The 25793-nt window shown below is 41.4% G+C and overlaps 1 protein-coding gene across 2 annotated transcripts in view; it reads left to right on the top strand.

Moving 5' to 3' along the window:
- The window catches only part of LOC149260350 (polyprotein of EF-Ts, chloroplastic-like), a 230752-nt gene that overhangs the window by 44342 nt on the left and 160617 nt on the right, over nucleotides 1–25793 (top strand). The window lies entirely within an intron of this gene.

Raw genomic sequence — 25793 nt, 5'->3', positions numbered from 1 at the left:
TTGGAGATTCAAGATTAAGGAGGCTATACTAAGGTTCCTTGATGGATTCTTGGTGAAAATTTTGCAAGAGGAGACGTTAGAGCCATAAAACATTCAATACATTAAGATGAAAATTTTAGTGAAACTCTACTTCTACAACAATTGCAAAATGGGAGAAGATACAGTTAAATTTGCACAAATCACCATAGAAGCATTAATCAAGAGAACAATCCCTCCAAACATAATATCTTTCCAAGACAATTCTCTACATCAATGCTCCATTTCTTCCAAGAGAGAAGTAGACTACTAGTGCGTACTCTTTATTTCAGGAGTGAGTTTGTTACACTGATCTCTCCTCAAATTGACTTCCCTCTATTTATAGGACATCAACCAAGTTGATTTAAGAGGAAAATAGACAAAAACCCCTTAAAATAATAAAATATGTGATTACAAGTTAATTAGATCACAAGTTGACCTAAAAGATAGCTATCTCAATGATAGAACATAACAAAAAGCCACCTTTTAGCCCACATGTGTAAGAAAACGGTCCTCCAAGGGTGTCATCATTCTCTAAAAGTGAATATCTCCATCAGAATGTGCCATGGATGAGTCAAAAGAGCGCTGCTGTCTAAAAGGCCATTTACTGATCAAGTATCCAGATTCCAATCATCAAGCAAATCCTCCCTCATTAATACACCATCATCAACCAAGCCCACATCATCACTCCAAGCCACATGAGGGGGATGTCACAAGGCTAGGGCATGATGTCATCACCTCTGTGATTGTTCCTTTGCTGTTTTGTGGGTGGATATTAGCCCCACAAGGGAGGCTTCCCCAACAGATCTCAGACATTAGGTAACCCAAGAAATCCTAGGCTAAATACTTTCTAGGGATTCCACTCAATAAAACACCCTAGGATAATGTCCAATAAAGAAAGGCTCTGGGTGGGATAAGGTAACAAGTTTAAAGGACCTATGGTTGAATCTAGAGGGCTAGGATAGCCCTGAAGAGGCTCAAATAGATCCCAAACACATTTTACTTTATAATTAATGATTGGTGTTATAAATTAAGGTTTTTAATAAGTGCAATTTACAACATGCAAAATTTATGAAAACTATAGCTAAATTGCCTATAAATGAAGAACAACATAAAGAAACCAAGACTTTTAAATGAGTAAATAAGAGAAAAGGTCGCAACAAATTTTCGATGGATGAAAATGCATAAAACTACTACAAAACCCTAGACATCAACCCTAAAAAGGTGGCTGAAAATGCATATAAAATGAAATTTTGCTTCTTTACTTTAATAGGTGCAAAGCCTAACCCTAGGACTATGAGATCCAAGATATTTTATGCTATTAAATGCATATTTTGCTCTAATCTACCCCTAATTTACCCTAAGAAAAGTAAGTAAAGTAAAATTTAAGGTTTTAACTTTTTTTTTTATAAAGATTGACACCAATTTGGATGAATGCCTTTCTTAATCATGGGCATATGGAGTCAAAGGGCAAGGTCTACGGTAGAAGACTTGTTTGGAGCAAATTAAGAGAAAGAAAACCTTGCAATTAAAACTGTGGTGATTTTCAATCAATTGGAGATTAAAGATCAATGAAGCTATACTAAGGTTCCTTGATGGATACTTGGTGAAATTCTGCAAGAGGAGATTTTAGAGCCATAAAATAACCATAAGAGTATCAATGTGGGCCATATCTAATGCAAAAGGCATTAAGGTACTTCACACAAATATCATCTTCAAATGTCTTCCTAGCTCAGGGTTTGGTTACCATGCTTAGATTTGGGAGGTTTATCCAAATGCCCTATTAGGTGCTTCCAACCCTAAGGGGAGGAAGGGATCTTAGACTGACACATCAATTTGCAGATGCAAATGGTACTGTTTAGTGATATGGTAGGGGTCTACTTCATGGATGATGCCATAGTATTTGACCAGTTATTAAATTCCTTCATCCTTAAGTATTATAATGTGAAGAGGGAGCAATCTTGGGACCTAAGTTACCCCTTTCCTTGGCCTATTTTTACCACCCCTCTTGTGCGCCTTTTTCTTCATAGATTTTGTTTCTCTTTCATAGCTTTGGTCGCAAGCTTTTATTTATGCATCATTTATCCCTTAAAGATGATGTGGTTTGTTACCCACCAAAGTGGGTAACCCCATAGGAGAAAACTTTTCTCCTATCCTTGACAGCCAATCAGCTAACCAACAACCCCTGACAAGCACAACTAGTTGATGATATGCCATTTTCTCCACCACTTGCATTGGCCATATGCTTTTCACCCGTCCGACATGAGCACATGGATGAAGGTGGGCTTCCTCTCAAAAGGTACTCTAATCATTCTGCAATCAGGTGCTTATGCTTGTTTGTTTTGGGCATTTGGTATGGATTATGGGGTGATCTAGAAGAAGGATGGGCTTTGATTGCGATCTTGTGCTCTCACCTTAAATGGGGGATTAATATTTGATCCTAGTCTAGTGGGACCTCCTCTAATGCCCAATGGGTATAGGAGGGGCACTGCCTGGGAAGCCCTGATTGAGATAGTGTAGTTCTATCTATCCCTATGTCATACTTAACACTTTCCGTCGTACATTACAAGCCCTTATCTCACCTACACTCTTCTGGTTCAACTGACTATTGGTTCTTTCTGATTTGGCATCCATACATCCACATACCTGGGTAGGGCTCGAAACTTTTCCTAGGAGGTTGATGCACCTAAAAGAAATAGAGCATATCATGGCCACAAACAAAACCATAAGGAAAGAAAATTAAAATGCAAAGGATGGTCAAGGACATAAAGATTAGCACATGGGCAAAAGCCTAACATGAGCTCTACCTCACTCATATGGCCATCACCTGGTTCCTGAGCACATGTCCCAACCTCGATGAGCAATAAACTGACTCATCAATAAGAGGTAATACAACTAATATATCATTCAAAGCAAGTTCTAAACCTTTAGCTAGAGTAGTAATACAAAAAAAAATAAAGAAAAAATAAAAGATGCCTAAAAGGGGTGGAAAAACAAAGGCCGAGTTGTTAACTCATGGATCCACAATTGCTCCCTCCTCACATATATACACTCAATATGTGTACTCACCTATCAGTTGGTCCCTTTGACCATGGCACTTGGCCATGAAGTCTCTCCCCTCTGTTATGATATTATTATTCACTAACACCTATCAATTGAAGGGTGGACTGAGGAAATGTTACTTCCCCTTAGGGGATGGAAACACCTAATAGGGTTGTCCTTTAGCCACTCCTACCTAGGGAGGAAACACCATTACGAGTTCAAGGCCTTGATTTTGGAAGGGGATCCTTATTTGAAGTATTAAATAGCCATGACACTCAAGCTTGGTTCAATTAGATGCCGTAATGATTTTTATCCCTAATGACTGGTTGCTTTCACTAGAATCTATGTTGTGATTGTTAGGTGGTTCAACAACCCATGTCTTGGGCACCTTACCCATAGGTACCCAGGCCATTAGAGAGGCATATTGGCACAGACAGGTGAAGTGTTAAGAATATTGGGCCTCCTAGTAGCAATGATATATCACACATGTACTAGAGCACCCCTTGCTCCCAGATCGTTGTGCCACTTTGCACTAGATTTAATAATTCTTCAGGATGTCACACCTGGACCCAACATGCCCCCAGGCCGACCTTAGCATCAATTGATGGATGGCAGTTGCTTCAGGGCCTAGATGAGGATGGTCTCACCTTCAAAGACTTGGGAGGGCTAGTAACACCTGGAAAGCCCTTAACTCTTGAGTAGAGGTGGACACTTTGAGCAGTTAGAGGCCCATAGAGACCACTTTGTGCTACCCCAAGTGGATTTTGGGACCAGGGAACCATTGAGGTGGATTTGAGGGCCAACCCTTAAATCATGATTTTTACATGCTTCTACATCACATTTGGCACCTCCTAGCACTTGGACATGGCATTTGGAGGCCATTTTATGCATGATGTCAGCCCTAGAAGCCTAGTGGCTACCACATGTGGGCTTGTTTGAGTATTTATGATGATAGCTAGTGGGTTGGCTTGTAACCTAAGGGTGCATTATGATCAAACTTGTTTTTAAAGGCTTTTAGGCTAATATTAGGACTCATCCTCCTCATATAAATAGAGGAGAGGATAATGTCATTTGGATCATCATCACTTGGACTATTTCGACCCTCCTTAGGAGATTTCGGCCTCTTTATACCTTGGAGAAGATGTGATCTATGGAGTACTTTGCATATTGGAGCTATTTTCTTGTCTTTGGAGAAGTTATCTTGGATCAATGAAAGGATTGTTCATGCATGTTATCTTTGGCCTCTTTGTACCTTGGAGAAGATGTGATCTATGGAGTACTTTGCATATTGGAGCTATTTTCTTGTCTTTGGAGAAGTTATCTTGGATCAATGAAAGGATTGTTCATGAATGTTATCTTGTAAGTGAGCTTTGTTATTGATAAATTTCTGATTTTATGTCTAATGTATGGAATGTATTGGTAATCTAGTTTTTTTCTATTGCACCATTGTTATTGAAGATAAATTGTGTAGAATCTAGATGTCATCATTGCATGCATACTCATGAATAATATGTGAATGGCGATCCCCTTGGTGAATCTTTGAATTAGCTCTCCCAAGTGAATATTAATCCCTCATAAAGATAATAGTTAGGATTTTGTCGCTAGGGCGTCAAAATATCCTTACTACTTTCCAAGAATTAGCCAATATTTAACATCCATAGACTCCATCCACCCTAGGACTAGGCACTGGCTTTGTCTAATTAGTGATAAAATTTCATCTCATCCCCAAATCAGATTTTCTCTCTCTTAATTCGACCTTCTTAAGGATAAGTGACCTGATAAGGGCTTGGAGTGAGATTGCTTAGGAGAGGAATTTTTGGTATTGGAAGGATTCAACATCAAGATCATACTTTTTTGCCTCAAAATCAACCTCCTTGGTGGCCAATCCATCCATTTTTCAACATAATTTCTCTTGCCCCAACTATTTTGCCCTAGGAGAAAACACTAGTTTGGTTAAGATTCAACTGGAGGGCTTCTTGAAGGTTTCATATTCCATTTTATTGATAATACTCATTGTTGGAAACCTTTTCCTTGGTACCTTGACCTTAGGATCTTCCATTTTGCAAGATATCACCCAAACCCTAGGTCTAGCATGCCCTAGATAGGCCTCTCTAAGAGATGTTAATTGCCCCTTCATCATTGTTTGGACCTTGTACTTAAGTTGAGCCATCCCCTAGAAAACTGTTGTGTTACCTTAACCGCTAAGCCTAGAATATCTCTTGTAGGTGACCTTATATCGAGACTTCTCCCATTGGTGAAAATCTATAAAGAGTAGACAGTATTGGTTATGGTGACAGTGGGCCATTACCTCATTGTTGTCACTTAGTCTAGTGCTTTCCTGGTAGGTACCCCTCTATAAGACCTGCTAGATTTTGAGGCAACATGGTTCTTGTTCATTCAATTATTAGTTGGGATATTCAAAGTTCCTTTCATTTTAATTGCTCATTCATTAGCCAAGAATTGGGTGAGGGCTAATGAGAGGGGTAAAGCTCAGGCTAGGATTTTGTCCATGTAGCATTCAAGTGTCGGGATTGCTCGAAGTGAGGGTAAATTCCCTCTAGATATTTTTGCTAGTATTTTCTTTGCAGGATAGCCAACATTTAGCATCCAGATTGTACTAAGAATTTCTCACTGCTGCTCAATAATAAAAACCCTTAGTGGCTGCACCGGTTTTCCCAAGTTGGATTTTTTTGGGGACATTTGTCCAAAAAACACTGTGTTAATTTTGATGTGAGTGTGCTAGTATTTTCTCAGTTTCCAGCGCTATTTCTTCTGCAGTTTATTTGTGAAGGTTGGTATTTGAATTATTAGGTACTTGTCATAGCAGATAAATTGTTAAATTAAATTAACAATTAGAAAAATAATTTCCAGTTGCTACAATAGGATTTCAGACTTGAAATTTTCACATGGTACCAGAGTTGCATAGTATTTGGTGGGCAGTGGCAGGAAATCACAGTGGATAGACATCAGTAGCATGACAGAGGATGGTACCGAGGCAGAGTGTGCATCACTAAAACACAGTTCTCACTAAGAGGGAGTTTTTGTAGCATCAGACATGTTCTAGCCATGAAACTTGGTGGAGAGGCTAGAATACATGAGATCACCATAACCCATAAATCGTTTATGAAAATTCCACCTAGAAGTGCCTCAATTAGGTTATTAGCATATTTTTAATGATTTCCTAAGTCTAAACTTAGGAAAAGGGGTTAATTAATCAAAATTAATTGAGATAAGGTGAGAATTCTCTAGAAACTCACATGGATCAACTCCGATATGATCTTGGGCCTTGATTAAGTTTTAATCTTGGCTATTGGTGCTCCAATAGAAGATTTTAAGAATCCGTCGATGGGCACCTGTGAGAATCACAGTTAGTTTGATTTCCTTGGAGAGTTTGATTTCCAGAGAGCAGCGAGAGTTGCCGGAAAACCAGAGAAGGAAGCAAAGACAGTGAGGCCAAAGGAAGTTTTCCAGATCCGGTGTAGTGCATTGCAGAGAAAGGGCAAGATTTCTCCTGGGGGCTGAGCAGAGGCAGCGTAGACCCTCAAAGGGTAGTTCGTTTTTTTGTTGAGGGGAAGATGTCTTCAGTTCCAGAGGTCAGGGAGAGATTCTAGAGTGTCAAAGAAGCATTTTCCCAGTCAACAGCAGGTAGGATGATTTGATTAACAGATGATTCAGGGAACATGTGTGGTAGGTAGCTTCAGGTTAACGCAGAACCTGCACAGGCCCAGTAGGACGACTTGCTTTTCAATGGCAGTCAAGTGCTGAGATTACTCAGAGTGAGGGTAAATTACCTCTAAATATTTTTGCCAGTATTTTCTCTGCAGGATAGCCCGCATTTGGCATCTATATTGTACTCAGAATTTCTCACTGTTGCATAATAATAAAAACCATCAACTGTTGCACTGGTTTTCCCAAGTTGGGTTTTTCCGGGTACATTTGTTTAAAAATAACTGTGTTAATTTTGATGCGTGTGCTAGTATTTCTTAGTTTCTAGTGCTATTTTCTTCCGCGGTTTATTTGTGAAGGTTGCAGTGTGAATAATTTAGTATTTGCCATAACAGATAAATTGTTAAATTAAATTAACAATTAGAAAAATAATTTCCAGTTGCTGCAATAGGATCTCAGACTTGAAATTTTCACAAGGGACAGGGAGAAAAGAAGAAAAAGGACCTATCTAAGGTCAAGTGCTTCAGGTTTGGCGAGTTTGGACACTACATTACTCATTGTCCTCAAAGGAAGAAGGACAAGCAGGACTAGACAACAACATCCACAGAGATAGATAAGTTGTCCTCCAGGTCGGAGGAAGACTTTGCCATATTTGCAGCTATACCTCCAAAAGTGAGGTGGGGCAATATGGAGCTATAGTCCCAGATTTGTGCAGAGGTTGGGCGAGGTCCATCGAGTTGTCTTCCTCATGGATCATTACCTTGCTACAGAGGCCCACAATATTCAGTAGCAGGATGGATCAGTGTCAGTGATGTAGTCAAATTCCAGAGTGATAGTTGCAGACTAGTTGCAGCAAGGTGTTGAGGAGCGCAAATCAGTGTTGACAACAGAGTAGGAAGCTCAGTAGCAGAGTCACCATTAACACAGATTCCTAGTGGACAGTGTATAGGGTAGTAGAAATCAAATGCTTAGGAGACAGATGCAACACAGAGACACAATTGATTCAGTATTTCAGATGCTTCTCAGTTGCAGTAGTAGCATCAACAGTTGAGAGGGAGTTGCAGTGCAGATGCAGAGTTGGCAGCAGTACAATTTGTACAGTAGTGTGAAAAACAACACAGATGCAACATCAGAGTTGTGCAGTGGTTGGTGGGCAGTGGCACGTAGTCACAATAGCCAGACATCAACATCGTATGGTGGATGATGCAGGGACATGGTGTTGGAGCAATTCAATGCTAGAACACCTTCCTCGCTAAGAGGGAGTGTTAGTTTTTGTAGCATCAGATGGTGTTCTAGTCTCGACAGTTGTCAAAGAGGCTAAGAAACACTAGGACTCCATAACCCATAAAAGGTTTAAGGAAAATCCACCTAGAAATGTCTTAATTAAGTTAATTAATCGATAATTAAATTTTTTCTAAGTCTAACTTAGGGAAAATGATTAATTAACAACAATTAATCGAGGAAGGTGAGATTTCTCTAAAAACTCACACAGAATGAATAAGATTTAATCTTGGCTGTTGGAGTCCCACAATGAGATTACAAGAAGTCGATGGGTAGATGGAGAAACACACTTGAGATCGATTTCCTTAGGCAGTTCGACTTTCCAGAGAGCAACATCATTTTGTTGGAAGAGTTCAAGCCAGAGAGGGGACACAAAGACAGAGGGGCAGAGACAGTGAGTCCGGAGGAAGTCTTCCAGTTCTAGAGAGTAGCTTGCAGAGAGGCAGAGATAGCCACAGAGACGCTGACGCAAGGGCTGCACAAAAGTCTCTAGAGGACAATTTGATTTCGCTGGAGAGAAGCTTGTTTTAAGTTTTAGAGGTCGGGAAGATTTTCCAGAGTGTCAGAGAAGCAGTTGACAAGACGACTTGAGTAGCAACTGTTCCAGGTAGTGCATTTCCCAGTTCTGTGTGAGGGTGACGCAGGGTTTGCGCAGACCAATTGGGACGACTCACTTGGAGCTGGTAGTTAGAGCCCGGATTGCTTGTGGGGTGAGAAAAATTCCTCATAATATTTTTGCCAATATTTTTCTTTGTAGGATTCCTAGATTTCGGCATCCAGTTGTACTAAAAATTTCTCACTATTGCTTAATAATAAAAACCCTCAACTGCTGCAACCGGTTTTCCCACATTGGGTTTTTCCGGGGACTTTTTGTCCAAAAATAACAATGTTAAATTTTTGTGTGTGTACCAATATTTTTATTTTTTATTTTTTTCTTCTTCTTCAGTTTTCAGTTTATCTTTTGCAGTATTTTTATTGTGAATATTGCAGTGTAATTACTCCGTTGTTGCTGTAGCAATAAACTATTAAATTAATTTACAGCTAGAAGAATTAATTCTAGTTGCTGCAATAGAATTTCTGTAGTGAAATTTTCACATTACCATGGACATGCAACATCAATCGGTGCCTCCTATTTGTGCACTTCGTGGACAGTGGAAAGAAAGGCCTCAAGGAAGGTCACATTGGACTAGGGGCAAGGAATAATCACTCAGTTGAAGAATGGGATCAAGAATACAACCAAAAGTGGTCTATCATTCAATTCAACCTGTGATCCACACTAGAATGCCCTTAAACATTTAATAAAAGCACTTGATTACAAAAATGTTTAATGTGCCTTATGATAGATGTCTGACCTTCATTTGATGAGTAAGCTAGATGTCATAAAGCACTGACCAAAGAATGGATGGTGGGCCTTTGAGGCTAGCTATCTGTGGATCATCATAGGGTCGCTGGATGGCAAGCTAAACAAAGTAGGAGAGAAATTTTCTCCTAGGGGTTATCCACTTGGCTGGGTAACAAGAACCATCATCCATATCCAAGATAAGCATATATCCCAGACCATAATGAGATAGCATTCTTCACAACCATCAAATATGTAACCATAGTGTGATCAACAAGGGCAAGTGCATGTGAGAAGACCGCTAAACCAACAAGTACAATCATCCAACCAAGGAGAAGTGAGATGCCCCTAACCAAAAACCTCCATTTGATCAAAGTTCCAAGGAAGCAGTTGTACCAAATTTTTTCGAAGGATCAAGATCATCAACTATCAAAATTTTGAGCCATTGTAAACCCATTCTGCAAACTGTGTATGTATGTAACAACCTAGGTAAGCCTATCATTTTAGTGACGAATTTCATCCTTGGAAGTTTTTTGTCTCACTGATTCATTTGTGTTTTTAAACATAGATAATCGATAGAGTTTTTCCCTCCAGCCTCACCCCAAAGCTAGGATGAAATTTATCGTCAAGGTCTTAGGTGAGTCCTAGTGTTCTGGTCGAGTCTTCTGTAAAAGTGATTTGAGAATAATTAAAGTTAATTGGGTAAATTATTTTATTACAAATCACTTGGTCTTTTAGATCATATTGTGTCACAGAATTGGGTATGTATTTTCAATTTTGAGGGTCTATAACGAACAGGTGTTCCTCCTTTGAGGATTGAATTATATAAAGTTTTATGTAAAAAATATTTTAGTGCATGGTCCTTCATACTTAGACACCATAGCTAAAATATTTGAGGGTGGAAAAATAATTAATCCCCTCAAGAATCAATTAATTAATCTTTTTGGCAAAAATAAAATTAATCCTAAGCCAAAAAATTAATTAATTAGAGTCAAAATTAAATTGCTAGAGAATTTAAATTCTCCAAGTGGAAAAATTTGTGAGTCTTAAAGAAATTAATTTTTGGAGGTCTTCCACCAAGGGAATATTGGAAATTTTGAGAAAAATTAGACCCTTGGGCTTTGGTGGTAAAGTCAAAGTCAATTTTTTTAGGAAATTAGCACAAAATAATTTTTTTTGAGCTAATTAAAAATGGTTTTATTGATAAATTCGAAAATTCCTCAAAAATAATTATTTCAACGATAGAGATTAAAAGATCATCAAGTATTTATCAACGACCGAGATTATTTTGACTAGGATCAACCCAACTAGCCGTTATTTTCCACTTTGAGGATTTATCTGTAAATTAGAGGTCATTTGTGTCTTATGTCATCTGATGTTTGGCTAATGTAGCTCTATAAAGCTAATGTAAAGCTATTGTCCCACTAGGAACGTTTTGAATAATCATAATAAAAGACTTTGGGGTGTAGTTCATGGTGTCTCTGATCCACTAATTTGTGGTATGTGCTAGGTACGGGCATTCCTATATTGTGCTTAATTTTTTATTAAATTGTTATTTCATTGTAGATGATAGGAACATTCTATTGATAAGTTTTGGGCTTATCTTAGGTGATCCGATTCATTGTTGTTCTAACGGTTTATTCTTGAGAAATTATATAGTGTTTGCAGGTTCTCCAACCCTTGGGCTCCAAGTTCACAAACTGTGGGCACTTACTGATTATGTTTGGATCTTACATATTTTCATGGTTTTCTAACTTCGCTAAGGCTGTGGTTTGGCATTTATCTTTCGAAATACATTTAGCCAACTATCAAAATTTTGCAAAAAACTTATTCTCAAAAATTCCTTACGCATTGTACAATGTATATTTTGTAAATATACTTGTATAATAGGTTTTTTTTGTAAATAATTTTATTTTCTAACCCGTGTTTTCCGCTGGGGTTTTTTGGGGTTTTGTAAATTTTAAATTTTTTGTATATATTGGGGTTTTGGGTATTTGTGAATTCATTTGTGCAGGTGAAATCAAAGGCAAATTGCTGGATTAGAGCTAGATCTAGGCCCTTGAGGGTAAGATCTAGCCTCTACAAATTTTTGTAGGGCCAGCCACTGAAGAATTTGCAGGAAAATTGAAGATCTGAAGCAAATTGATTTTCTGGCGAGGGTTTCAAAATTTTTAGGGCCATAAGGCCCAACGTCCTCCTCTAGCCTTAGCGTTAGCCTTCCTTGCCCCCTGTGTCAGTCCTTTGAGGCCCTCTGTCTCCCTTTTCAGTCTCTTAGAGGCTAGCTGCAGGCTTAAAGAGGCCTCAACCTCCTCTCCAGCCCTAGCTGTGGGCTTGAAGGCCATTTTTTACCTGGCCGTAAGCCTAAAGGGCGTTGGCCTTGTTGATTTTTGGTAGCATCGGATGTGCTCTAAGTCTCAAATTTTGCAGGGAGGCTTGGGCACATGTATTCCAAAGAACCCATAAAGCGTTTTGGGAAATTCCACCCAGAAACAGTTTTATTAAAATAATTAATTATTTTAGTGGGACCTTAAGTCTAAACTTAGGAAAATAAAATAATTAATGGGTACTAATCTAACTGTGGGTGTAACTTCTAGAAGAAGACGAGGATCAAGCAGAAATGATCTTAGCCATTGATTAGCTTATAATTTGGGCCGTTGAATGTCAACAAGGAGATTATTTAAGGAGGTTTGAAGGTCATTTGGAAAAGCACAGAGTGAGTTCAAAAGTTCGATTTTTTGAAGCAGAGCAGTTGCTGGGAGAATATCGATAGTGAGCTTGTGCAGAGAGGGGCAGAGGAAGTTTGGTTGGAGGATCTTCTCCGGAGCCAAGAATACTCAGCAGAGAGGCAAAGAGACACACAAAGGAGGCAGCGCAGAGGGCAGAGAGGGTGACACAGAGCCAGGAAGGGCTCACGCAGGCCCCACGCAGAGCAACACAACAACTTCCAGCGCAGAGGTCCAAATTTGTTGAGGGAGCTGACGTTTCTGAGCCGGGAGGGCTGGAAAAGGCTTCTGAAGGCAGATCGATTCTCAATTGAGTTGACACAGTGACTTAGAGGCTAACACAGGGCCCACACAGGGGCAACGCAAAAGTAGCTGGGGAACTCGCAGTTCAGCTGCCGGATCAACTGGGACTTGTATTGTAGAGTGAGGTAATCTCACCAGTTTATTCTGCTAAGTGATTTTCTCTGTAACTGGATTGCCGGGAGGGCATCCAGAGATTGTATTCAAAAATATTTTAGCTTAATAATAAAACCCTCAAATCTGCTACACCAGTTTTCCCGCATTAGGTTTTTTCGGAGACATTTGTTCGAAAATAACTGTGTCACTTGTGTTGTATCTTTCTCTATTGTTCTATTCTTGTTTTGGGCATATTATTTAATTGGTGTAGGCTACAATGTATTGGCTTCAATATTTGCTGTAGGAAGTAGTAAATAATTTGTTTTAGTAATTAACAAATAGGAGAAGTTTAATCAGTTGCTGCAGTACGAATTTCGGTTTGCGGAATTTTCACATGGTATCAGAGCTAGTATTAGAGCTAGTGCAGGTGAAGCAAGAAGAACAGTGCCAAAGAACCCAACGTTGAGCAGAAAAGGAGGTCGAAAAAGCTGCAGGAGGCAGCAGTTTGAATCCCCAGAGGGGTTTGCGTAGTCCTAGCCGGAGGGCTGAATTTCGAGGCAATCTCTCTCTGAGTGAGTTGATAGAGAGAAGGGCTTCCAGATCAAAATCTTGTCGTGGCAGAGGGAGCAGCGCTGAAGCCTCAACGTGAGGAAGAGCTGGTGGGACACAGTTTTTTTGCAGGCTGTTTTGCTGGGCAGAAAGACGTCAAAAGAGAAGAGAAGCATTGTGAGGGAATTTTTCCTCAGAAGACTTCCCGCCAAGAAGTTCGTTTTCTTATTGGCTGAGCAACAACAGTAAGAAGCAGAGAGGAGCAGTTCGACAGTTTTCGTGGCAGAAATGGCAACCAGTGGCTTGAGAGATCAGGACAGGTTGGATGGGGCATCCAACTACGTCATCTGGAAGGCGAGAATGTCATTCCTTCTAGATGAGCATGCTCTCAAGACATATGTCGACAGCATGGTGGCTGTGCCTGTAGATGCAGATCCACTGAAAAAGTACAAGGCAGAAATGGCGAAGGTAAAGCGAATGATCCTTGATGGAGTGAAGGATCATGTTGTCTGTCACATTGCTAGCAGAGGGACTGCTAAGGAGATGTGGGATGCATTATCTATGTTGTATCAAGGATCTTCTGAGCAATGGAAGATGTACTTAGAGCAGAAACTGAGATCTGCTCAAATGCAGAAGAGGGAGCGTGTGGATCCGTTCCTCACGAAGCTTCAGGAAACCTGAGATGAGTTATCAGCTGTGGGGTTTACACCTCAAGGTTCCGAGTTGGTTAGACTGGCCCTCAATTTTGTCTTAGATGAGTGGCAAGTTTTTGTCCATAGTTATGTTGTAGGAAACGCTTAAAAAGGTGGCGTACCGGTACTGGGAACGACTTGAAACACTGAAATGGCCTTGAAACGCAACCGAAATGCTTTTGGTCGTACCATATGGCGTTTCACTATTTCGAAACATCGTATGGTCCGACCAACGACGTTTCGGCTGATACAGGCCACGTTTCGGGCAGCAGAAAGGTGAAAATATTTTTTTTTACCTTTTTCAGCCAGCTCAAGGGGTGAAGAAGGGTGTCAGCCCCTTCTAACACCAAAATGTCCAGATTTCTCTTTCTGTTCTTGATATTTGTGCCAATGGTGGTGCAAGTGCAACTGGAAGTACTAGTAGAGTTGCCTCTTCTATTGAACAAGCATCTTGTTCTATCTTTGCTGATGAGGATGAGAAGTTTCATTAGTAATGATATGTTAATGTAGCCATAATTGTCTTTCGGTCATGTTTTCTTTCAGTTTTAGCACATATAGCTTCACATATAAAGGTTGATTTTGGAGCCTTGGATGTAAAGCCTCATCTATAAAGGCTAATTTTGGATCTTTGCATCATGTAATCATCTATTAGAGTTAATATAAATTTGGATTTCCTTCTAAAATGTCATTTATATGTCTCATTCTTTCTTTTCTTGGAAAATAATGTGTTATTTAATATTGACTATTTATAATATATATATATATATATATATATATATATGACATTTTGGTCGCGTTTTGATTTTCCAGGGATCGTGTTTCGGGCGTCCCCATTTCGGAAACTTCTAGACGTTTCGGCGTTTCGTGCAACTGAGGTCCAGAGAATCCTGAGTAGGGCGACTTTGCCAAATTGGGATGAGATGTGGGCAGCTCTTAAGCAAGAGGAGTTGAGGAGAGATCTAGTCAAGTGTAAGCTTGACGAAAGCAGTAGCAGTGGGTCGAAGCCCAAGGAGGAGGAGAATGCAACCCTTGCATCGAAGGGGTAGCTGGAGTAGCGAAGACGTAAGAAGGACGTCTTGAAGATTAAGTGCTTCAGGTGTGGTGAGATGGGTCACTACGCAACTCAGTGTCCTCTGAGAAAGAAGGACAAAGATGAGAAGCACGATCCAAAGCCTGCACTTGCGAAGATCGAAGAGGAGTTCGCCATGACAACCGAGATACCTCCAGGAGGGAGGTGGGCTGATTTGGAGCTGTAGTTCGAAAGAGCTATAGATGGGTAGGATCCTTGAGGAGCCCACCTCTTGGATCAATACCTTGCTACGAGAGCCTAGTTTTGTGGTAGCAGGATGGACTAGTGTCGGATGGTGTCGAGGAGTGTTAGAGAGACAGTTACAGTGGCTAGGAGCGCCAGAGACTGAACAACGCAGAGCAGAGTTGGCAACAATGCAGATGTCACAGAGCAGAGGTCAACAGCAGTGCAGATGTCACAGAGCAGAGGTCAACAACAACACAGTAGATTCAGAGGGTCAGCGCAGAGACTAGCAGCAGTCAGGCTCCAACATTCACATGGTATCATATTGAACACAGTTAGTTCAGTAATTTGGGATGTTTTTTTGTTGCTGATGCAGTAGCAGCAACAGTTTGCAGTGCAAAGGCAGTTGGCAGTGGCAGTGCCAACAGCAGCATGGATGCAAAATTCAGAGGGAGTTGCAGTACGGATGCAGTGTTGACAGTGGTAGGGTCAGCAATAGTACAGATGCAACATTTGCGCAGTGGTTGGTGGACAGCATGTCAAACATCAGCAGCGCAGAGGGAGATGTTACAAAACAGAGTGATGCTTTAGCAGGTTGCATTGCTAGAGCACATTCCTCGCTAAGAGGGAGTGTTGATTTTTGGTAGCATCGGATGTGCTCTAAGTCTCAAATTTTGCAGGGAGGCTTGGGCACATGTATTCCAAAGAACCCAAAAATCATTTTGGTAAATTCCACCTAGAGATAGTTTTATTAAAATAATTAATTATTTTAATGGGACCCTAAGTCTAAACTTAGGAAAATAAAATAATTAATGGGTATTAATCTAACTGTGGGTGTAACATCTGGAATAAGATGAGGATCAAGTAGAAATGATCTTAGCCATTGATTAGCTTCTAATTTGGGCCATTGAATGTCAACGAGGAGATTATTTAAGGAGGCTTGAGGGTCATTTGGAAAGACACACAGAGTGAGTTCAGAAGTTCGATTTTCTGAAGCAGAGCAGTTGCTGGGAGAATATTGATAGTGAGCTTGTGCAGAGATGGGCAGAGGAAGTTTGGCTGGAAGGTCTTTTCCGGAGCCAAGAATACTCAGCAGAGAGGCAGAGAGCCACTAAGAAGAGGCAACGCAGAGTGTAGAGAGGGTGACGCAGAGCCAGGAAGGGCTCACACTGGCCCCACGCAGAGCAGCGCGACAACTTCTAGCACAGAGGTCCGAATTAGTTGAGGGAGTTGACGTTTCTGAGCCGGGAGGGCTGGAAAAGGCTTCTAAAGGCAGATCGATGCTCAGTTGAGCTAATGCAGTGACTTAGAGGCTGATGCAGGGCCCACGCAGGGGCAACATAGAAGTAGCCGGGGAATTCACAGTTCAGCTGCCGGATCAGTCGGGACTTGCAGTGTAGACTGAGGTAATCTTACTAGTTTCTTCTACTAAGTGATTTTCTCTGTAACTGGATTGCCGGGAGGGCATCTAGAGATAGTATTTAGAAATATTTCAGCTTAATAATAAAACCCTCAGATCTGCTGCATCGGTTTTTCCTGCATTGGGTTTTTCCAGGGACGTTTGTCCAAAATTAACTGTGTCACTTGTGTTGTATCTTTCTCTATTGTTCTATTATTGTTTTGGGCATATTATTTAATTGGTGCAGGCTGCAGTATATTAGCTTCGATATTTGCTGTAGGAAGTAGTAAATAATTTGTTTTAATAATTAACAAATAGGAGAAGTTTAATCAGTTGCTACAGTAGGGATTTCGGTTTGCGGAATTTTCACATGCGTCCCTTCTAAACCCTGGACGACAACCCTAAGGGCTTGTCATGGGATTTTTTAGTCCTTTTTCCCTCCTGACCTCCTCCGTGTAGCCCTCTACTGCCTCCTCCGCTCTCTCGGCCCCTTGTTTGGCCCCTGCGCCACCCTCTTTTGGCCTCTTTCCCTAGCCGCTTGGCCTCCTAGGCCTCTTTCACCCCAACGCTAGCCCTATTAGGCCTAGCGTTAGCCTTTTTTGGCCCTAGTTTACCTCTCCATCCCTGGTTGGTATCTGAAATTTTTGGATTGAATATTGGTGGGTTTTGGATGGAAGAATTGGCTTAAGTTTGGTGTTTTTAGGTGCCAAGTCCATCGGAAAATTTTTGGCAACTTGGGCAAGCAATCTTCAAGGCCTTGGGCCTAAGGTTTGATCTCTAAACCCTCCATTTTCCTCACTGTTTGCTATAGCTCTCTGAATCATTCATAACAGTGATAAAATTCATGTTTAAGTACCCTAAAAATCACATCTAAGTGGCCTAAATACATTAATAAATTCATAGAAAAAATCTGCAAGTCACTTGGTGAATTTTGAATTGTTTCTTGGGCACAAATCTAACTAATTTCATGACTGATATCTCTGCACAAAAGTGTGATCAGATATGATATAGTCTGACTACCACATCTTAAAAGGGATAAAAAACTCATAATTTCATATTGGCAAACTTGTTTTGGCATCTAGAAATTTTTGAGCACATTTTGGCACAAGTTATTGCACTAATAGCTCACTGTTTGCATATTTTTCTGGCTGTTGTCATAAGTGATTTCAGACCTGATATAACACTGAATAATTCATCATAAGGTTGGCTAGCTTGTGTAATCACTTGGCAAGTCATTTAGCATCTCATTGATCATATTTGGTTCTTACATGCTTGTCATTTCTTGGATCTAGAGTGATTTACTTACTTCTGTCCTAAAAGTTAATAAGTGCTCATCTCATTAGTGATTCTAAGTGTCATTGTGAAAAAGTTTATCTTGACATTGTAAGCTAATACTTGTTTGTTTACTTGTAAGCTCATTCATAGCCTCTCAGAATCATTAATTTTGCACTAGGTAAGCACTCACACTCCATAGCTTTACTCTTGTGGAATGGTTTATATTACTTTGAGCATTGAAGTGTCATTGGAATAACTCTTTCCTTCTTAAGTGTCTTGCAATCTAATTGGCATTATTGTGTTAAGCATCTAATTGAATATTGTTAAAGGAATCATCGGATAATTGGTAAACACATTGTATTTGTTGATTTGGGATAGCATCGGATGTGCTCTAGCCACGAAATTTGGTGGAGAGGTTGGGGCACATGAGATCTCCAATACTAAGAAAGGGTTTGGGCAGATTCTAAACAGTTCAGGGGATATTAAAATAATTAATATTTTTAATGCAGTCCCTAAGCCTAAACTTAGGGAAAATAAAATATTAATGAGAATTAATATGAAACTGTGTTAGAATGGTCCAAAAGACATGGATCAAGCCAGATCTAATCTTAGCCGTTGATTAGGGACTTAATCTCGGCTGTAGATATGTCAACGGGAGAAGTATAAGAGGAGGCTTGATGGTCACTTGGAGAATACACCAAAGTGATCAGTCATTCTATTCTCTAGAGCGCGGTTTGCTAAGAGAGATAGAATTAGTGATCGGGAGTTGTAGCTGAGAGGCATTGAGTACAGAGAGATAGAGAGGCAGAGATAGTGCCGGGAGAGCAGCGCAGTAGCCGGGGAGAGTGACATAGAGCCAGCTAGGGCTCACGCAGGGCCACACAGACGCAGCCAGGAGCTGCACAGAGCCTCAGAGATGCCAGCGTTGCTGAGCAAAGCCTCAGAGAGGTCAGCGTTGCTGACGCAAAGCCTCAGAGAGGCCAACGTTAGTGACGCAGAGGGCCAGAGGGCTGACGCAGGGCCTCCTAACGCTGATGCAGACCCATCTGGGGTGATGCAGGGCCAATGTTGGGCAGAGAGTGGCTGACGCAGTCTAGAGAGAGGCTGATGCTGGGGTTTCTGGGGCAGGTTGGTGCTGAGGAGCTGCCGGAAGGATTATCTGGGGTTTTAGCCAGGAGATTTGTCAGAAATTAAGAGGTATTACTGCCAAGGAAATTCTCTGTTGGGTAGGCCAGTTTCGGCACCCAGATTGTACTATGATATTGCTTAATAAGAAAACCCTTAGATGGCTGCACCGGTTTTCCCACATTGGGTTTTTCCGGGGACATTGGTCCAAAAATAATGGTGTCACGTGGTGTGATTGTTTCTATTTCCTTCAGTTGTTGATCTGTAATATGTTGAGCATGCACTAGTGTTTATTTTCAGTATTTACATTGTAAATAACTTGTTAAGTAACATAACAAGTAGGTAGGAATAAATCAGATAAAGTGCATGGAGGGTTTCTAACTAAGTAGACTTAGAAACTTCAACATGGTGTTAGAGCGTGATTGCAGATCATAGGAGGACTGAGAACATCAGCCGAGCGGAGCAATAGCAGCAGAAAACAGTTGTCCCGAGGTGACAGAAGTTGTTTCTAGTAGAGCAACAACAAGGGAAGGGTGATGCAGTGCCTGCGTCACCAAGGGTGAGCCGAGAAGAGGCAGCGCAGAGGCTAGGGAAGGCAAAGGGAGCCTCATGCAAAGCCACGCAGAAGCTGGGATGGCTGACGTAGTTGGCTGAGGAGGCCGGGTTGCTGGTGCCGGGATTGCGCAGAGCCTAGGAGCTCTCACCTTTAGGTTGTTGGGGTTTAGAAGGCTGTGGGAATATTGTAGAGTGGAGCTGGTGAGGTACTGTAGTCAGAACAATACCTAACAGAGCAAGGCGAAGAGTAGTTGCTACCGAGGAACCTGGATCAGTGGTGCAGTTGCACAAGATGATCAGAGTAGGGGGCATGATGGCATCTCGACAGCGGCAAAAGGATTTCCAGGCGGGAAATCGAGACTCAGAGGGAGTCCAGAAGAGAACTTCCAGACGAGAAGTAGAGACTCGGAGGAGTCGAACAAAGAACTTCCAGGAGGGAAGTAGAGAAGCATCATGGCACTACACAGAGTAAGAGACCAGGATAGACTGGACAGAGCATCGAACTTCGCAGTCTGGAAGGCTAGAATCTTATCCGTACTTGACAGAAATTGTGTCAAGAACTTCGCCTTGAAGGTAATAGTTATCCCAGTCGACCCCAATGATAACGACAAGTACGAGGAGGCAATGGCAAGGGCCAAGAGCATCATCCTTGACGGGGTCAAGGATCATGTAGTACCACACATTGCCGAGAAGGAAACGACATATGAGATGTGGGAGGCTCTCAAGAAATTGTACTAGCATACTTCTGTGCAAAGAAGAATGCTACTTGAGAATCAATTGAGGTCGTATTAGATGAAGAAGGGAGAACCGATTGACACCTTCCTTGGAGGACTGAATGAGATCCGAGATCAGTTGACTGCTATAGAAGCCACGCCGGATCAGGAGTTGATGGTGAGGACAACCCTGAATGCTGTCTCAGAAGACTGGGAGGTATTTGTCCAGAGTATACTGGGCAGAGGGACTCTCCCACCTTGGGATGAGATGTGGGCGGCTCTTCACCGGGGAGAGATCAGACAACAGTCGAAGACAGGTAGCAGCATCGAGGGGATCAAAGTCAAGCAGGAGGAGGAAGATGTTGCCCTAGCATCTGAGGGAAAGCAGGAAAAGCGGAAGAAGAAAGATCTCTCCAAGATCAAGTGCTTCCACTGTGGGGAGCTGGGTCATTATGCGACCCAGTGTCCAAGGAAGAAGAGTAAGGGAGAGTCTTTCGAGACTAAGGCAGCGCCAACAAGGGCAGAGAAGGAATTTTTTACAGACAATGACTGTGCCATGAGTGCACACGCACCACTTGAGCAGGAGTGGGGAGACATTGAGCTGTAGTTAGGCAGACTACAGGCAATGAGGGGTAGGATCCTCGAGGTACCCAGCCTCTTGGATTAGACCTTGCTACGGGAGCCCCGAAGAGGAGTAGCAGCATTGGATGAGTCGGGTAGAGACGGATGTGGATGGAGTGGCAAAGAGAGCTACAGTGCAGGAATCTCAAGATAGTGCGAGGCTAGCAGGCTGCAGTAGTGCGAGAGGCATAGGAGTGTTTCACCAGTGCAGGATGGCATAGAGAGGTGTGCAATGGTGCGAGATGCAGGGAGTTGTTGCAGCAGCGCAGAGGTCAGAGAGGGAGCACTTGTCAGTGGTAGGGGGAGCTTCAACATCAGTGGGTGTCGCTAGCCCAACAGGGAGGTCAGTTACTTACTTCTCAGTAACTGAGTTGCAGTGCCGCAGTGGGCAGCATGATGCAACATGATGAGAGGAGGTGCAGTGCGGATGCAGTGCTGGGAGAAAGGACCAGCAGCAACACGGATGCAAAGGGAGCGTCATACAGATGCAACAATGGCAGTGGCAGAACCATGGGCAGCAGTACAGGATACAACAATACGGACTATGTTGGGCAGGAAGGCCTAGCATCAGCATAGGTACCAATGCCGGATGATCAGAGTAATACTCAGTGAGGAGTATTGCTAGAGCACAATGCTCGCTAAGAGGGAGTGTTGATTTGGGGTAGCATCGGATGTGCTTTACCCACGAAATTTGGTTGAGAAGTTGGGGCACATGAGATCTCCAATACCCAGAAAGGGTTTGGGCAGATTCTAAACAGTTTAGGAGATATTAAAATAATTAATATTTTTAATGGAGTCCCTAAGTCTAAACTTAGGGAAAATAAAATATTAATGGGAATTAATATGAAACTGTGTTAGAATGGTCCAAAAGACATGGATCAAGCCAGATCTAATCTTAGCCGTTGATTAGGGACTTAATCTCGGCCGTTGATATGTCAATAGGAAAAGTATAAGAGGAGGCTTGAGGGTCACTTGGAGAATACACCAGAGTGATCAGTCATTCTATTCTCTAGAGCGGGGTTTGCTAAGAGAGATAGAATTAGTGATTGAGAGTTGCAGCTGAGGGGCATTGAGTACAGAGAGACAGAGAGGCAGAGATAGTGTCGGGAGAGTAGCGCAGTAGCCGGGGAGAGTGATGCAGAGCTAGCTAGGGCTCACGCAGGGCCACACAGAGGCAGCCGGGAGTTGCGTAGAGCCTCAGAGAGGCTAGCGTTGCTAACACATAGGGCCAGAGGGTTGACGCAGGGCCTCCTAAGGGTGACGCAGACCCATCCGGGGTGACGCAAGGCTAGCACTGGGCAGAGAGGGGCTGATGCTGGGGTTTTTGGGGTAGATTGGCGCTGAGGAGCTGCCGGAAGGATTATCTGGGGTTTCAGCCAGGAGATTTATCAGAAACTGAGAGCTATTACTGCCAAGGAAATTCTCTGTTGGGTAGGCCAGTTTCAACGCCCAGATTGTACTCTGATATTGCTTAATAAGAAAACACTTAGATAGCTACACCGGTTTTCCCACATTGGGTTTTTCCGGGGACATTGGTCCAAAAATAATGGTGTCATATGGTGTGATTTGTTTTTGTTTCCTTCAATTGTTGATCTGTAATATGTTGAGCATGCACTAGTGTTTATTTTCATTATTTACATTGTAAATAACTTGTTAAGTAACATAACAAGTAGGTAGGAATAAATCAGATAAAGTGCATGGAGGGTTTCTAACTAAGTAGACTTAGAAACTTCAACAGTATTGTCTATCTTAAGCATTGGCATCTTGAGAGTTATTGATTCTAAGTGAGCATCTCTTAATATTGGCATAAGATCATTATTGGCATTTACTTTGTTTGAAGAAATTTTAATTATTGCAAGTAATTGTCATCATTGGATAAGTGTTCTAATCTTGCTATCATTGATTAAGCATCTTGTGGAAGATAAGTTCATCTTGGGATTGTTTAATATTGGCACTTAATAATTGGCACATTCTTGGTAATAAGATTGTCTTTCCATTTATTGATAAGTACTCTTGTCATTGAAGATTAATCATAACTTAAAGTACTTAAACATTAAGCCAATCTTAAACTAAGAAGTCACTCATCCGCCTTGCATAAGCATTCTAAGTCTAGTTGCACTAATAATTTACCTCCAAGCATAAGCTTGGTTGATAGACTTCTAGGGCCACCCTTTCTCAAATTAGCTTGAGGGATTCAACACCTTTCTAGTGGTTAACACGGTGACCTTGTAGTCGTCAGAGCCACAGTCTCTGCAGCGTTGGAGGCATCGGGTGGTTGGAACATAGGGGGAGGTATCGTTAATCAAGCCTTTGCTTGCTTCCTGTTGGCTTCCATCCCACAACCTACTCTAAAGACTGGTTCCAAAACAGTTAAGAGGAAGGTCTTACTTAGAATAGACATATAACTAAAAGTAACCAAGATTCTTGCATCACACCTAGGTCTTAGGATTTGCATATCATATAGGTTAGTGAAGCATCTAAGCAACGATTGTCCATCTGGTTACTTGGTCTCTAATTAATAATAAGCGAGAAATTGACTCCATAAGACACTGGTCTCAAATCTGAATTTAATCTAATCTTTAAATCTTGCTTAAATTAACCAAGAAGTCAAGCCACTCAATCGTGTCTCCCAGACTCGTTGGTTGCCAACTTGTCTTTCGTCTTCACATTTCCATAGGGACTACCCCCCATAGCCTGATGTTGGGAGATAGCTAGAACAGAGAGGTCGGGGATCAGAGTGGTAGCCCCCGACTTGAGTCGTTGTCGCAGTGCCTATACAATCTGAGTTACAACAACCCCCAAGTTGGTCCAATGCTCCAAGAGTACCAGCAGAAAATTTCCATCAACATGATGAAAATCATAGTGTGGAACCTCATACAATATGAGGTGTAATGCAGACCATTAGTAGTGTTGTCCGAGGGCTAACTTGATTCTTTGTTGTTTCAAAGTTTAGTACTATGTGAGGGATTTCATGTAGAATATCACTGTATTCCTTTTGTTTTTGTGTTTTTGTTCTTGCTGGTTATCTGCGCTTATTTTGACTTTGCTTTAATCCTTAGTATTCTTATTTCTATGTCTTTGGGCCTACTTGATTACAGTTATAGCTTCTGCCATAACAGCAAGAACTCCTGTGCTTGGATGATTCCCTCCAATTCGCTTCTTGGAATCATATCATAACTAGTCGAACCTGTTTAAGTTGTCCTCTGATTTGCATCCTGGAATTAGATAACATTTTGAGATGAAGGTAGTGGCAATTTTGTATTTCTCTGCTCCTAGTTTTATGTTCAATATGGAGGGAATTGACATTACCTAGTTTAAGAAAATGGAGGTGTTGAATTTTCTAAGTCTATCCGTTAGAAAATTAATCTGTATTCTGTTGGTTTGTTTCTTCTACTTCTAAATTCTGAACAAGTTATTTAAAGCATTTAAACACTGAAATAAACACAATACAGTCACAACATCTACAGATCATCAACTGAAAGATAACAAGTAGACAAGTGACACCGTTATTTTTAGACAAATGTCCCTGGAAAAACCCAATGCGGGAAAACCGGTGCAACTATTCAGAGGGTCTATTATTATGCAGTATTTCCTTGAGTACAACTGGGTGCCTAACCGACTCACTCGACAGAGAAAATTACTTGGCAGCAATACCTCTATATTCAGAAACAGGTATTCAGAAAACCTATCCCATGAAATCCTCTCGAGCACAACTGAAGCACAGCGCTGGCCCTTCTGGCCTCTGCGTCAGCCTCCTACTGACCTTTGTCAGCCCCGAGACCCTTTGTGTCAACCCTCTGAGGCATTGCGTAGCCTCTGGGACCCTCGACGTCACTCCAACAGCTTTTGCGTGGATGACGCAGTCCCTCTACCTTTGCGCTGTCTCTGCTGGGCTCTGCGTAGCCTGGACTAGCTGCCACTCTTGCTCTCTCTCCTTTTGCGTTGGTCTCTCAGTACTGTCTCTGCCTCTCTGCCTCGTACTTAGTGCCCCTTGCCGCTGATCACTGATTCAACTTTGCTTAGCAACCCCGCTCTAGCAAAATGAATGACTGATCAGTTTGGTGTATTCTCCGATTGACCCTCAAGCCTCTTCTTATACTTTTCTTATTGGTCCTTCAACGACCGAGATTAAATCTCTAATCAACGGCTAAGATTAGGTTTGGCTTGATCCATGACTTTTGGAACCTTCTAACCCAGTTTTATATTAATACCCATTAATATTTTATTTTTCCTAAGTTTAGACTTAGGAACTCCATTAAAAATATTAATTATTTTAATATCTTCCAAACCGGGTACAATCTGTCCAAACCATTTCCGGGTATTGGAGATCTCATGTGCTCTAGTCTCTCCACCAATTTTCATGGCTAGAGCATATTTGATGCTATCCCAAATCAATAGGAGGCTCACTTTGTACATACATTTCTATAATTAATAGTTTCAAAAGCTCTAGGACCTGCTTTCTTAGTTTGCTTTTGATTTTCCTTCACTGGCAATACAATGTAAACAACAACGCTTTGAGGCTTGTGAGGATGCTTCTAATCTTTGACATCCATCTGTAGGAAAGACAACAGTTTATTTCAGATTTTACTTGATAGAACATTAAACATTAGCTGATAATGAGAGTTACTGGTAATTTTTCCCTGGATATTAGATTATATCATTAGAGAACCACTGTCCTTACTATAGAAGATGATTAGTTTCCTTTAGTTTCAGGATGGTATTCATTTTCTACTTTCAACTTTCTGTTGTAGTAGAAAACGGTGCTTCAACAAGTCTTATAAGAAACTCCATTTCTGGGAAAAGGGAGTAGGTATGCTCCTAGTTTGAAAGTGACTCTCCCGCACTACTCTATCTGCAGGTGATGCTTTGACAGCACATATTATTCAACAGGTGGTTGATAACCCAAGAATTGTGTATGGTGTGAGGCCATTATGAGATGTGGACATTAACTGGAGCAAATCCTTGTAGAGTTTTGTTCCAAGATATATGAACACCTACTATGACATACATTTTTCTACTTTGGAGATGGAATGGGAGTTCCCTATGATATCATTGGATTTTACTTCAGTATCTGCATAAAATTCTGTAGTCAGACATGGTATCTACAATTTGTATTGCGTGTTGTGACTTCAACTGCTTCACTTGGTGAT

The sequence above is a fragment of the Pinus tabuliformis genome, chromosome 6 (genome assembly GCF_031772625.1).
Source record: "Pinus tabuliformis cultivar Carrire ecotype Pingquan chromosome 6, CPIR1, whole genome shotgun sequence".
NCBI lineage: Eukaryota > Viridiplantae > Streptophyta > Pinopsida > Pinales > Pinaceae > Pinus > Pinus tabuliformis.
This window is presented reverse-complemented; position numbering and strand designations above follow the sequence as displayed.